At 41.1% G+C, this 15,493-nt stretch overlaps 1 protein-coding gene across 11 annotated transcripts in view; it reads right to left on the bottom strand.

Annotated features, from left to right (window-relative positions):
* map2 (microtubule-associated protein 2) overlaps positions 1 to 15,038 on the bottom strand; it is a 256,918-nt gene extending 241,880 nt beyond the window's left edge. For 9 of the 11 annotated variants that reach the window (XM_052024084.1, XM_052024171.1, XM_052024178.1 and 6 more), the window contains exon 1: positions 14,948 to 15,023. The gene's annotated coding sequence lies outside the window, so the exon portion shown is untranslated. Of the gene's footprint in view, positions 1 to 14,947 lie in introns of all 11 variants that reach the window. The other 2 variants (XM_052024106.1, XM_052024095.1) reach the window with 2 other exon arrangements.
* Positions 15,039 to 15,493: the final 455 nt, after the last annotated feature.

Genomic DNA, 15,493 nt, shown 5'->3' with positions numbered 1-15,493 from the left:
CCCTTTTATATCTTTCCTCACCTTAAACTCATACCCCCTAGTTCTTCCCTACCCTGAAAAAAAGATAGTGATTATAAACCCTATCTATGCCCCTCATAATTTTATAACACTCTATAAGGTCACCACTCAGCCTCCTTTGCTCCAGGGAAAACAGTCCCAGCCTATCTAACTGCTCCTTAAAAAAGTTCTCCAGTCCAAGCAACATTCCTGTGAATCTTTACTGCACCCTTTCTAACTTAATCACATTCTTCCTATAGCATGGCAACCAGAAAGCACACAATACTCCAAGTGCAGCCTAACCAACAACATATAAAGTCAGACAATTAGTACCTGGAATGAGAAGAGAACCAGGCTCCAAGCAGCTAAGTAAAAGAGCTCACTATTGCCTTGCTAACAGCTGCATACAGAATCTTAATCATTTGTGAATTAAGAGACTTTTCTAAGTTGACCTCTTTTGTAAATGGCATGCTCTAAAGAGCATCCTTGTCTCTATGAGCAGGACAAGAAAAAGTGAAGCATAACCACCAAGGTTTCTCAGTGTAACCTGCCTGCAGATTGTAAACCAAAAAGTAACAGAAAATACAAATTAGAATTAAATAATTTTAAAAAGCACAGGAAAAGACTGCCCTCCCACAAGCCTCATTTCTAATTCAATCATAGCCTGGACATTAATTGAAGCTTGAGATTAAAAGCTATAAGTACCAAATGGACAAGCCAATCATTGAAAATTACTGCAATCTAACTTGATTATAGGTCACCATCATTTCTTTCACAGACTCCTTAACTTTTTTTTTATATTTACATGCAACTTACTTTGATTTCCTACTGGTTTTGGCTGGATTTTGAGCATGACATCAAATATAGATTACTTCTATTGTAATTTTTGTACTTTTCTGCAAAAAAGTTTCAGGCAAGCAATTTTTCCTTTATTAGCATACGTCGTACACTAATTCACTAAAACAGCAAAATACAAGCTAAGCTTTATATGAATGTTAAAGCTAAAATAAGGGATTCAATGGTTAATATTTCACATGGTTTTCAAATATTCTGCTTATGTGTGTACATTTATCTAATGCTGCGTTTTACTCTTCATTGGACTCCTCTTAATGTGGAGAATACATTAGTTCTGGCAGATGATGAACAGGGTAATTGCCAATTGACCTCTCCATGAAATTCATCATTAAAAGCTTGAAATCTGATTTAGTTATCATCTGGAAGCTCCTTCTTTCTTACAGGGTAAGATTACTTCCTTCGGCTTCAATGACAACATATACCATATTGCATTTGTGCTTTTTTATCCCCTCGCCATTTTAAATGGAAGTCTGCCTGCTTGTCCTTATAAGTCAGAAGCTACACTAATGTTTGATTTTGCTTCTGAATTTTTTTTTCCTGGAATGTTGAAAATCCAAATATCTGTAACAAAAATATACATGAAATACCAAGTAAGTGGCTTCCTTATGTGTCTATTTTCCTGGTCTTCAGAGTGAATACTAAACCAGTGGTGATCAAAGGGCAAGTGATTCAGCTATTTCAGTTTTTAAACAGTCTACGTAATAGAAACACTTCTGGGAAACAGTTTTGAAGTGTTGTATCAAACTATATATTTCCAAGTTTAAGTTACAGAAGAATGTTAACAGATTACAGCTTCGGAATAATAAATTCAGCACAATGATGTAATCATGAAATATGCAAGCTTAAAAAACATTCCCTTACAGTCAAATATTTCAACTGCCATCAAGAAATAACACAATAACTTCAGAGAATTTCTCAGATTCGAAGATGAAGGAAACCAGATTTAAAGAACGTGGACTAGACTCTGCAAGGTGGTAAAAAGTTTCTAGAAATGCATTTTACTCATTTGAGATACCACTTGCTGAATGGAGTCAAGTCATTGAATCTATAGCAAATAAACAGAGAGAAGTCTAAACTTTCAGAATAGTCAACAAGTGATTAGAAGTCTCTGGATCACTTTTTATTTGCATATCTAGTCTTTAATGCAATATTTTATATCCTTGTATTATGAAAATTCTCCATGTGCATTTTCTGCTTTAGAGTAATAGAGAGATACAGCACAGAAACAGGCCCTTCGGCCCATCTAGTCTGTGTCAACCATCAACCACCCGTTTGCATTAATCCAATTTTTTTTAGTCCTCCCCACATTCTGGTCAGACCTCCCCAGATTCTAACACTCATCTATACAATAGGGGCAAGTTACAGTGGCCTAATGACCTACATATCTTTGGGATTTTGGAGGAACCCAGAAGGTTCCCACCTGCTTCAAGATGGCATTGATTGTACTGGTGCCCAAGAGCAGGGTTATGTGCCTCAACAACTACCGTAGCGTTTACACCCACCATAATGAAGTGCTTCAAGAGGTTGGATATGGCTTGAATCAACTCCTGCCTCAGTAAGGACCTGGACCCGCTTCAATTCACCTATCACCACAACAGGTCTACAGCAGATGCTATCTTGCTGGTTCTCCACTCTGCTCTGGACCACCTGGACAACTGGAACATGTATATCAAGCTGTGCTCCATGACTGGAGCTCAGCGTTCAACGCCTTCATCCCCATATCCCCAAGCTCCAAGACCTAGGCCTCTGTACCCCCGTCTGCAATTGGATCCTCGACTTCCTCACTGGGAGACCACAATCAGTATGGATCGGAAACCTTATTTCCTTCTTAGTGACCACCAACACAGGAACACCTCAGAGCTACACGCATAGCTCCTTGTTCCACTCTCTCTATACCTACGACTGTGTTGCCAAACATAGCTCCAATGCCACTTACAAATTCACTGATGACACCACTGCTGTTGGCAGAATCACAGATGACGACAAAGTGGCATAGAGGAGTGAGATAGGTCAGCTGGTTGAGTGGTGTTGCAACAACAACCTTGCATTCAATGTCAGCAACACCAAGGAACTGATTGTGGATTTTAGGAAGGGGAAGTCAGACAAACACACACCAGTCCTCATTGAAGGATCTGCAGTAGAAAAGGTGAGCAACTTCATGTTCCTGGGTGTCAAACTCTCAGAGGATCAATCCTGGGCCCAGCACATGGATGCAACCATGAAGAAGGCATGCCAGCATCTTTACTTTCTTAAGGAGATACATCTCAGCCAGTTCCATCATGGTTTAAGCTCTCCCCATCATCGAGATGACGTCTCAGGAAGGTGACATCCATCATCCGGGACCACCACCATCTGGGCCATATCCTCTTCTTGATGCTGCCATCAGGCGGGAGGTACAGGAGCCTGATGACCCACAACAACAGCTTCTTCCCCACTGCCAGCAGGTTCTTGAACCGACCTGAAAAACCCTAACACTAACTTGGGCTATATCTCTTTTTCTCTCTCTTAACTTGCACTCGTGTCATTACGTTTATTTTGTTGTGTAAATTATGCATAATTTATGTTAATTTAAGTTTATGTCAACTTATGTTTGTCATGTTTGTAGTGTACTATGCTGCTGCAAAAATCTAATTTTCATGGCATTTATACCTGTGTATGTATGCCTATGACAATAAACTTGAACTTGAAACCCATGCATCCACAGGGAGAACATGCAAACTCCACACAGAGGCATCGGAGGTCAGGATTGAACCTGAGTCTCTGGATCTGTGAGGCAACAGCTCTACTAGCTGTGTCAATGTGCCACCCTCATGCTTTGTTTATCCGATGTTTTTGTTTCTGAAAACAATGCAATTAAATATTGTTCCATTTAGTTAATGATCAAGTTATATTCATGCTTGTTCAGAACAAAAACAACATTTATAAATTAGTGTCACATTTTCCAAACTATATCAGGAAACCATTTTAGTTGCATATTCAGAACATTGTACACCAAGTTACAAACCGTAACTCTTCCTGGATGCAAGCACTAAATTAATAGTCTTAAAATATCTTGCAATGTGGTCTTAGAAATAAACAATATGCTTATTTAGATGGATGGCTTTGTCAACAATACTATGAATCCCCACTTACCAATAAATTGCTCACTGATGCCCTGTTTGGGTTTCCACTTGGACCATCTAGCTGAAGACCTCAGCAGTGAGAGCTCAACTCTAGAGACACAATCAAAGTGACTGGCCTTGGCATCAAGGAGCCCTGTTAAGCTGATCAATGGGCATCAAGTAAAAGCACTCCAACAACTGGAGCCAAACTTCAGACAAAACAAGATTATTGAGCCCAGGACATCACTGGAAAAGTTCCTCAAGGCAGCAGTCTCAATCATCTTCAACTGCTTGGCCTGCAGTGACCTTCCTTCCACCTAAGTGGAGATGTTTGCTGATGATTGTACAATGTTCATTTGCATTCACAACTCCTCAGCAAATGAAACAGCCCCGCTCGCAGCAATACTTGGACATCAGCATGAACCGATGTATGGCAAGTAACATTTGCACCAAGGGACTAGGCAATGACAATTTCCAGCCAGAGTGAATCTAAACAACTTAGCCTTCATACTTAATGGCAGTAGCATTAGAGCCCCCCATCATCATTCCAGGGGTCAGAAGTAAATCAGCTATATAAATAATGTTAGCAGGTTGGAGGATTGGTATTCTGCAGTGAGTGACACTCCAAATTCTTTCCACATTCTACAAGGCACTTGAGAAGTGTGATGGAATACTCTCCACTTTCCTGAATGAATTTAGCTACAAAACCACTCAGGAAACTAAATACCATTCAGAACAAAAAAAAAGAAAAATCACACTTTACTGGCACCCCATCCCCTACTCTAAACATTCATCTGTTATGATAGTAAGTGTGTACAATCCATAAAATCCACTGCAATTACTCACCTAGCCTACTTGGACAACATCTCCTATCGTCAAGACCTCTGCTATCGAGGAGGAGGCGAGCAACAGGCACATACGACCCAGCTCCAGGTTTTCCTCCAAGCTTTACAACATCCTGACCTGGAAATATAACACCATTCTTTCACTGCCATTCCCTCTCTAACAACAGAGAGGACCTTCACCAGAAGAACCATTGGATTTCAAGGTGGTGGCTCAGCACCACCTTCTCAAGGCCAACTAGGGATCAGCAAGAAATGCTGAGCTTGCCAACCATGCCAACATTCCAAAGCTGAATTTAAACAATTAGGTCAGGCCACATCTATGGGAAGAGAAGCTGAGTTAATGCTTCAGGTCAAAGACCCTTTGTCAGATGAAGGGTATTCCCACTGAAACGTTAACTCTGTTTCTCATCCCACAGATGCAGCCTGATCTCCTGAGTATTTCCAGCACTTTTCATTTTTATTTTAGCTTTCCAGCACCTGCAGTTTTTTTTTAAATTTTGAATTTAGATAAGTATGTGCATGCATGAGCAAAAGAAATGGAAAGACAGAAAAAATAGGGGAAAAAATTGTGAGTACTTTGATAACCTTATAATACCTTAGTCCTATTCACATTGTTTGATATAAAAGTGTTAAATCTAATTTGAATACAAAACAAAAAGTGGTCATTAAGTAAAACAGTAATTTAATTGTTTGTACAACGTAAATCAGCATTCCTAACTGAGAGCATCCACCGATTGTCGCAACATCGAAAATTGGTATTAATCCAGTATAGATTTCAAAATATCATTAAGCAAATGCCTGGTGCAGAGACAATAATCGGTTTAAGACAACAGAATGGGATTTGGATTCTTGAGAAATGACTCACTCAAGGGACTCAAAACTGGCATTCCTTTTCAATTATACGTTCTTTTGGATTTTAGCCAGGAAATGGCATCTGGAGGAGCAGCCAGTTACTATTTCCTAGTCACCACAAGGTGCCATTATCCAATGCAATCCTCAGCAGAGCTTTGTACTCTTAACACATGCCCGTGGCAAATCACAGAATGCAACTGCTTCAGCATTATCCATTAATACCCCTCATCCTGAGCGACCACTGCCAGTTGCTGAGCTCCCATTGGTTACTGAACATAGTACTGCAGGATCTCTAAAGTCACTCAGACCCCAAATTACTAAGAGTGCAACCTCATATCAAAGACGATATCATGTCATTGAGGATCCCATTCCATTAGCCTAACAACCCTCACTACCATCTGCAAACACCTACTCTATAACACAAATTAATTGTGGGGGCGGGGAAGAAAGGAGGTTAAAAAAAGATTATTAATATATACATCGGCCAAGAATCCAGACCAAACGTCATATATTAGTATTCAGTCCAGTATAAATTAAGGATAAAAGTTCACATCCTGTTTATCTTTCTATTTCAGTTGCTCACTTTGACTGTTTGTTGCACAAAGAGTGGATGCTAGCCATGACATTACTATAAAACAAACGTTAACTCAATAAGAGTAAACTGCTTCATGGCTGATCATTATATGGCTACACAGCCAAGATTTAGTGAAGAGGACCAGTCAAAGTCTGGGACAAGCAGTAACAGATTTCAAATTAACAAAAGAAAACAGCTGTTTGCTTTATCATATCAACAATTTTGATTCTTTCTACTCAAGATTGGTAACACAATAATAAACATTGAACCATGGCCCTACTTTTTTTACCTTTCATTTTATCAATCCCTTACCAGATATATCTTCGATTCACTGATTTAAAAGAGTAGTCCTTTGAAAACAGAGTCCTGTACAAGGACATCTAATACTTCCAACAGTTTCACCTTTTTTCCAGATTGCTAATTTGAATAATCCACAATTATATTAAAAAATAATCTAAATGCAAAGAAAATTTGAAGTTTGGAAGTGTCCTTTCGAATACATTCAATAGAATCCTGATTTCCTACAATCACTGAATTAGAAAAGTAGCTGCTCAAATCAGATGCAAAAATCGACTGACCATTCTGCCTCCAAAAAAAATCAATTCTGTACCACAATACTAGATTTAAAATAACCTGAACTGTGATACATTAAGTCTCTAAATTAATCTTTTTTTTAAAAAAGGCAGATGGGATCAAAGGCAAGCTGGCTAATTGGATCCAAAATTGGCTTCTATTTAGGAGACAAATGGTAGCAGTGGACGGAGGTCAGTATATGACTAATGGTATACCGCAGGGATTAGTGCTGGGACCTTTATTGTTTGTGATTACACATTAACAACTTGGGTGTGAATGTAGGATGTATGATTAGTAAGTTTGCGGATGACACGAAAATTGGCACAGTTGTGGATAGTGAAAAAGGTTGTCTAAGGCTACAGCAAAATATAGATCAGATGGAAAGTTGGGTAGAGCATTGAGAGATGGAATAAATCCCAACAAGTGCAAGATGATGCATTTTGGGAAGACAAATAGAGGTAGGACATATACAATAAATGGTAGGGCATCAAGGAACTGGCCCACCACATCCACGTGAACCTTTTTGTCCATCTGCGCTCATCCCATTTGCCTGCACTACATCTATATCCTTCTGTAACTTGCCTATTTAAGTAACCATCTAAATCTCTCTTAAACATAGTCATTGTATCTGACTCCATTACCTCCTCTGGTAGCGAGTTCCAAATATCAATTACTCTGTGTTTAAAAAAAACTTTCCCATTAAATCCCACTTAAAATTCCTTCCCCTCACCTGAAATGTATGCCTTCTTGTCTTGAGAAGGTGATGGTGAGCCACCACCTTGAAATGCAGTGGTTCTTCTGCTGAAGGCCCTCTCTGTTGTTGGGTTGGGAGATTTAACCCCAATGGCAGTGAAAGAATGGTTACATGACCACGTCAGGATGGTGTACAGGTTTGGGGGGAATCTGGAGGTGGATCCTTTGTGCCTGCTGTCCTCCTCCTTCGTAAGTAAAGGTCCTGACTATAAGAAGTGTTGTCAGAGTGGACTGTCTGAGTAATTCAAGTGGATTTTATGGATAGCACACTCTACTATCATGGGGTTTAGAGTTTAGATGGGATGTCAATCAAGTGAAATTCTTTGAATGGTCTTGAGCTTCTTGAATGCTTTTGAAACTACACTCATTCAGGAAAATGGACAATATTCCACCATACCTTTTAAGTGCTTTGTAGAATGTGTAAAGAAAATTAGGAGCTGTAGGGGTCCACGTCCATTGTTCCCTTAAAGTAGCATCACAGGTCGACAGGATGCTGAAAGAAGGCATATGGCATGCTTGCCTTCATAGGTCAGGACGCAGAATACAAGACCAAAGACATAACGTCACAACTTTACAAAACACTGGGTTGACCTCACTTGAGGATAGTGTGCAATTATAGGAAGCCACATTATAGGAAGAATGTGATTTTGTTGGAGGGAATGGAAAGGAGATTCACTAGGATGTTGCCTGAATTGGAGGGTCTTAATTATGGGGAGAGATTGTTTTTTGAAGGAGACAGAGGGGTGACCTGATGGAAGTTGTATACGATTATGAGAGGCATAGACAGGGTAGATAGAATCTTTTTCTTATGGTAGGGATATAAAATACAAGAGGGCACGGGTTTAAGGTATGACATATGAGTATTAAAGGGGATTTGAGGGGTAGGAAGTTATTTTACACACAGAGAGTGGTTGATATCTGGAACACGCCGCCAGAAGTGGTGGTGGAATTCTACAAACACTACGTTTAAGAAACATTTAGACAGGCACATAAATAGCCAAGGCATAAAAGGATACAGACTTAGTGTGGGCAAATGGGATTATTGTAGATGGGCAAAAAGGTCAGCATGGGTGTGGTGGGCTGAAGGGCCCACTTCTGTGCTGTATGACTCTGTTCTAGTCTTGGCTACATCTAGTTCTCATGCAAACACTAACAGTCTATGAAGTTAAGAATATGCATGTTTTTACAGAGCTATAAATGAAACAACGCTACAATTTTTTTTCTCCTATGATACTACCCATGATATAAGCAAATACAGTACCCAAAAATGCCAATGCAAAGCTCGGCATAGCCTGAATTTAGAAGGCATTTTTCCATGACCTGATATTAATGGAAGAAAAATGTAATGCTTGATTGATATTCACAAAATTTTTAACCAGTTGGATCGCCTAAGTACTCATGTCATCAACCAAAACTTTAAACCAAACAAAAATACATTTCACCATTTAAACAGCTTTTCTCAGCAGTTCCCAAAATAGCAAGAGGCTAACATTATCCCAGTTTAACTAGCTTTGCCCATACAAAACTTCAAATGTAATTGGAATGTTGTTTAAGTATAAACTCAGTCCCTAAAATTTTAGAAGGCAAATGTTTCCTGGAAAAATCTTGGTGACTCAAAAAGTCTAAATAATCACACAACTCCTACTACAATTTCATATCTTGAAATTTCCCAAATATCACAGTCATTGCATTAGGTGTAAGCCAAAGTACACTGACACAATTAATGGATAGATGGTAACCTTACCAGACAACAGGTGCTTTAAAATGCTGAATCTCACTGATATTCATTCACTCACAGCAAAACTGAAACTTCAGTTTGTTCTTCAGCATGTTGACGCTTCAATAACTACAGCTTTGATTTTACAAAACTCCCAGGGCCTGATGGCATATATCCCAGAATATTGAAAGAAGCAAGTGAGGAGATTGCTGGGGCTTTGACAAGATCCTTATGTCCTCACTAGCAACAGACAAGGTCCCAGAGGGCTAGAGAGCGGCAAATATTGTGCCTTTATTCAAGAAATAGGGATAATCCAGGTAATTATAGGCCAGTGAGCCTCACATCAGTGGTAGGGAAGCTATTGGAGAGGATACTTAGAGATAGGATTTATGTGCATTTGGAAAGGCATGGCCTGCTTAAGGCCAGTCAGCATGGCTTTGTGCAGGGCAGGTCATGCCTTGCAAACTTGAGGAGGTGACAAAGGTGCTTGATGAGGGTAAGGCAGTGGACGTTATCCACGTGGACTTTAGTAAGGCATTTGATAAGGTCCCTCATGGTAAGTTTATTCAGAAGATAAAGATATATGGGATCCAGGGTGAATTGCAAGTTTAGATTCAGAACTGGCTTGCCCATAGAAGACAGAGAGTAGGGGCGGAAGGCTATTATTCTAGCTGGAGGGCCATGACCAGTGGTGTTCTGCAAGGATCAGTGCTGGGACCTCTGTTGTTTGTGATATATATCAATGATTTGGAATGAAAATGTAGGTGGGTGGATCAGCAAGTTTGCAGATGACACCAAAATTGGTGGAGTTGTGAACAGTGTAAAGAACTATCAAAGAATATAGCAGGATATAGATCAGTTATAGATATGGGCAGAGAAGTGGCAGATGGAGTTTAATCAGGAATGTGTGAGGTGTTGCACTTTGGGAGGTCAAGTGAAAGGAGAAAGTATACAGTTCATGGTAGGCCCTTAATAGCATTGAGGTACAGAGGGATCTTGGGGTCCAGGTCCATATTTCACTGGAAGTGGCTATGCAAGTGGATAAGGTGGTAAAGTAGGTGCACGGCATATTTGCCTTCATTGGTAGGGGTGTTGAGTATAACAGTAAGGAAGTCATCCTGCAGCTCTATAAAACTTTAGTCAGACCGCACTTGGAGTATTGTGTGCAGTTCTGGTTGCCCCCATTATAGGAAGGATGTGGAGACTGTGGAAAGGGTGCGGAAGAGGTTTACCAGGATGCTACCTGAATTAGCTATAACGAAAGATTGGACAAATTTGGGTTGTTCTCCCTAGAGCATCGGAGGTTGAGGGGAGACCTGGTTGAGGTTTTTAAAGTTATGAGAGGCATAGATAGGGTAGACAGTCAAAATCTTTTCCCCAGGGCAGAAATGTCAAATACTAGAGGACATGTTTTTAAGATTGGGGTGGGGGGGGGGGGGGGGAAGGAGAGAGTTTATAGGCGATGTGAGGGGTAAGTTTTTTTTAAACGCAGAGTGTGGTTGGTCCCTGAAATGGGTTACCAGGGTTAATCAGAGAAGCAGGCAGTTTGGTGGAGTTTAAGATTCTTTTAGATAGACACATGAATATGAAGAGAATGGAGGGATATGGATGATACACAGGAAAAGGACATATAGTATACACTGGCATCAAGATCAGCACAACATTGTGGCCCTATGTTCTATTCACTAGGATGTTGCCTGGATTGGAAGACTTTAGTTATGAGGAGAGACTGGATAGCAAGGAGCAAAGGAGGCTGAGCTGATAGAGGTATATAAAATTATAACAGGCTTAGTAGATAAGGAAGACAAGGCGGCATACATTTAAGGTGAGAGGAAGGAGTTTTAAATAGGATTTGGGGGAAATTTTTTTTTAAAACAGTGAGTGGTTGATTTCTGGAGTGAGTGGTTGACATCGCTACCAGAGGAGGTGGAGGAGTCAGATACAATCACTATATTTAAGAGACATTTAGACAGGCACTTAAATAGGTAAGGGACAGATGGATATAGACCTAGTGCAGGCAAATGGGATGAGTGTAGATGGACAAAAAGGTTGATAAGGATGTGGTGGGCCAAAGGGCCCGTTTCCCTGCCGTATGACTCATGACAATTAAATATGTTCAACATGTGCAGAATCAGAACCAGGACCAGTAACTTGTCATTCTATACCATTGTCTAAAAACATATTCGGTATATTCTCATATTTGTAGCAAGAGTAATGGTGAATGGATGACATCACAAATTGATCACTAAATGACACATAAACAAGGAAATAATTCACATGTATTAATGCATGTCAGAACAATTAATTCTCTGATTGTCTCAGACTTGGTTGCTCCAATGCACCTCCGTGTGGCTGGAGAACAACAGTGGAAGTCACTGTTACTTTGCGAGGTTGCTATCAGAAAGGAAAGGATCATAATCTACATATGCATGCAGGACAAAATCTTTTGAGTGCAGTAACTCTAAAGATATCTTTACATTGTACTAATGCTACACCTAGTACTTGATAAATTAGAATGTACACATCTTAAGAAAATATTTGGCCTTAATGAATTTGTTAAACGAATTCTACTGAGGAAAAAATATCAAGTTCCAGTGCCATGTAATACACAAAAAATGTACATTCCACATGACCGCTACAGTGCCGAAACTGGGCAATTATAAAGGCAAACATATTATGTTAGTTTTTCCATTCCTTTGAAAACAATACTTAGATTTATCCAAACAAGATTATTCTGGTAGTAGCTCCAAAAGCAGATAATTACTTGTTTTTACACAATTATAAAAATACAAGCCATGGTTTATTCTAAACTGGAAATTTCATGTCATAATACCTTTTAAATCAATATTCACTATTTAAACATCATTATGGCTCAGTGGATATCAGTGTGATACTACATATTAAAACACAGTCATTACTCTAAGCTTATTCAGCAATTCTATCAATTAACTTTGCCCACTTCATTCTCCTCACAATGGGTTTCACAAACATCTTTTCTGGAATGTCACAAGTCCATGGCTTTACTTTTTTTTAATTTAACAGAATTAACAAGAAATAAAAGAAAGAAACAAAAAAGTGTTTTTATCAGAGTCAAATAATTCTGGAAGATCCTCTGTATGTACTGTACAACAAGTACCAAGAAGGCCCAAGATGTAACAAAGGCTGGTTTCAGGGCAGCAACAAGTATCGGACTCTTGGGCCAATTGTAAGGGAGGCAAATCAAACAAGAATTCTTCCCATTCCAAGCTGTTGTCTGCTTGCTGACCTCCAGAAGAGGTTTATCTGTATAGATACAGATAACGATATATCAGGCTTCATTCTGATGCTCAATCCCTCGGTTAGAAAACATGCTGATTATTACTGTCTAGACATAGCAAACCAGTTAGGTCAATTAAGAGTGGGCTGCTGATATCTGTGGAACCATTGCATGGAGTTAGTCACCACCTTACATAAAAAAATAAAAGAATAAGAAGGTGGATTAAGTTATTTGTCAAATAGCTTTGATGATGAAATTCATTGAAGTGACATATGTATGACAACTTGCAAAAAAAAATCAGAATAAAATTTGGAAAAGTTAGGTCACCTGAAAACTGATGAAACTTTATAAGACATATTTTGCAACTATCATGAGGCAATAAGCCAATTCAGGAAGTGCCCAAAGTAGTTGATAGATCAAAAAGGAAGCTATTATACACACGCTAGAGAGAAGGAGGTGTTAAAAACCAGTAACCTAAGATGGCATTCACAAACCAGTTAGATTCACGTGATTTATGACATAACTGGAACTCCTCCAGTAGATCACTCTTAACAGTCTTATTCTATGGAACACATAGCAGTGATCTCTTGCACTTTGGCATTTTGAACATACAAAAGAAAATGGGATGACAGTAACTTTAGTATTTTCACCAGCTGGCCTGCAACCAGCTTTCAGTGTTAAAGGCTTCACACTCCTGAACTAAGCCATTCATAAACTCAGAACAAAACAAAACCTTCTTTTCCTCTCCGTTTATCATTTTCCATGTTTCATCCTGTCTTTGTCATTTTACAAGTTACAGCCAACCTGTTTTGCAGTTTTCTACTACTTGCTCATCGCGCATTCAGATCAACAATGAGCCCAGTTAAATGCCAAACTCTGGGTCAATTCCCCCCTCCCCCAAGAAACTGCTTCAAATTAGTACTTATTGTTTTAATTAAATTGCTCCGAATCCAAGCATGAAAACACTGGCACTCATAAAGTAAGTGTCATCATAAATGTACCAAAACCGCGTCTTGTGCTAGACAAAGGAATCAACGCGCCCAATAAACCAACTGGCTATTTGCAAATTGGTCAATGAGCTAAATAAATTTCACTTGGAGTGTAAAAAAAAGAGAGCTAAGCTGCCCCTGCTCCCAGCACCATCTGGCAGGCAGGTGGGTGGGTTTTGCAGCAACTCTCCCTTTGTGACCATCAGCACTGCTGACACGCGTTTTGTAAGAAAGCTGAGCCGAGCCGAGGCGCAGGCGCACTCGGGCACCGGGAACATTCTCTCTCTCTCTATATGCAAGAAAGCCGAAGCCACTGCAGCACAAGACACCAATCCCTTTTCCCATGCAAAAGCAGTAATACCGTGCAGTTGATCCGTTGGCTGGAGGAGGAGGCGGGTCACACGTATTTGCGCTGAAATACCCTGTCACTTGGTAATCTCCAGCAATATATCGCTGTTCTCCACAAGAATCAGATATTATTTCCAGAATATGTAGTTCAATGCAAAAAAAAGTGTTCCAAAAGGTAGGGTGGATTAGGGCAGAAAACAAATCCTCTCCCCTTCCCCGACAGATATACTACATCAGTGGAACATTTTTCCCTTCGCCACCATATATTTTATTGCTTCCGTAAAAGTGTGTTTCAATCGATTCTTAGATTACGATGGCAAGTTAAATTGAATGCCGCGTCTTTTATAAACTACACCCATTCTGGTCTGTAAACGTGCATCGAATCGGAACACAATTCAGAAATTAAGTAAATGCTGAACAGAACAAAAGAGATCGTTCAACCTCTTCCCCCACCCCTCCCCTCTATAATCAGCTGCAGACAACCGTCAATGGACCGGCGGCTCAATTAAGAGACGCACAATTTTCCTGAAATTTCTGAAGGCAAACAAAGACATGTTAGGTTATGCGTATTTTTCTCCTCCAACGGAAAAAAAACTGTCCAATTTATTTGCTTCAAAAAAAAAGTCCAGCTCCAGGCGTGTAACATGTCGTGTATGTGGCAAATAGGCTGCCTTTCCCTGTTGTTTGTAGAACAGTTCATGACCAAGAATGGATGACAGTGCTGAAAAGGACAGAATAGGACCAAGGAGAGAGGCTCCGGCACCGCCGATTTACCATGCGAGGGGATTTTCAGCAGCACAAAATGCGCCAGGTTGTACCAGTGGAAACAAAAGCAGCAACGGGGAAAACAACCAAGCCCCAAATGCACCATTCTGCACTGGTGGCGACTGTCAATGCTGCCCGTCATCCACCCTGGACCACAGACCCCCTAACTAACTCCTTTATTGTAATTCCCCTCCAGACTGCAATGGCCTGCAATTCCCGGAGCCGCCCATCGCCACGGCTGCTTTAACCACATACACACAGAGGGAAAAATAATTTAGAGCTTTATTTAATCATTGCTTTCCTTTTACAATTCGCCACCTACCTGGGCTGCTCGAGGTTCCGCTCACCGGCTCAGCGCTGACCGACTGAGTCAGACAGACAGAGAGTGAGGGCGGGGCTCCGCTCCAGGCGGGGGAGGAGGCGCGCTCCCGCGCCTGGGCGGGGGCGCGCCCTGCAACTTTGCTGCTTGGCGCGAACGGGGGGGGCGGCGGCGCGCGCGTCCCCGGGGGGGGGCAGTGAGGGGGAAGCCCGCGCGCGGACGGCCGCCCGCCCGCATCACACACTGATCACCCCCACCCCCCCCACACCACACACACACACACACACCACCCCACCCCTCTCCTCCCTTTTTGCAGCGGAATCTAACCAGCGAGTTATCAGGAGCAAACCCCGGGTGCTCGGGGACGCCGTGGGGGCGGCCCGGGTACCAGAGGGTTGTCTGCAGCGTGGGGCACACACTTGTGGCGCCAGACGCCCCAGCAGCCGGACGGGTGAGGTGCGAGGGGGTCTGCAGCGCGCATCCGTCTGAGGTCTCCGAGCTGGCGGGTCCTGATGTTGATTTGGTGCCAGCGCCGGTGTTCAAAACCCC

Source organism: Pristis pectinata, chromosome 1 (genome assembly GCF_009764475.1).
Source record: "Pristis pectinata isolate sPriPec2 chromosome 1, sPriPec2.1.pri, whole genome shotgun sequence".
NCBI lineage: Eukaryota > Metazoa > Chordata > Chondrichthyes > Rhinopristiformes > Pristidae > Pristis > Pristis pectinata.
This window is presented reverse-complemented; position numbering and strand designations above follow the sequence as displayed.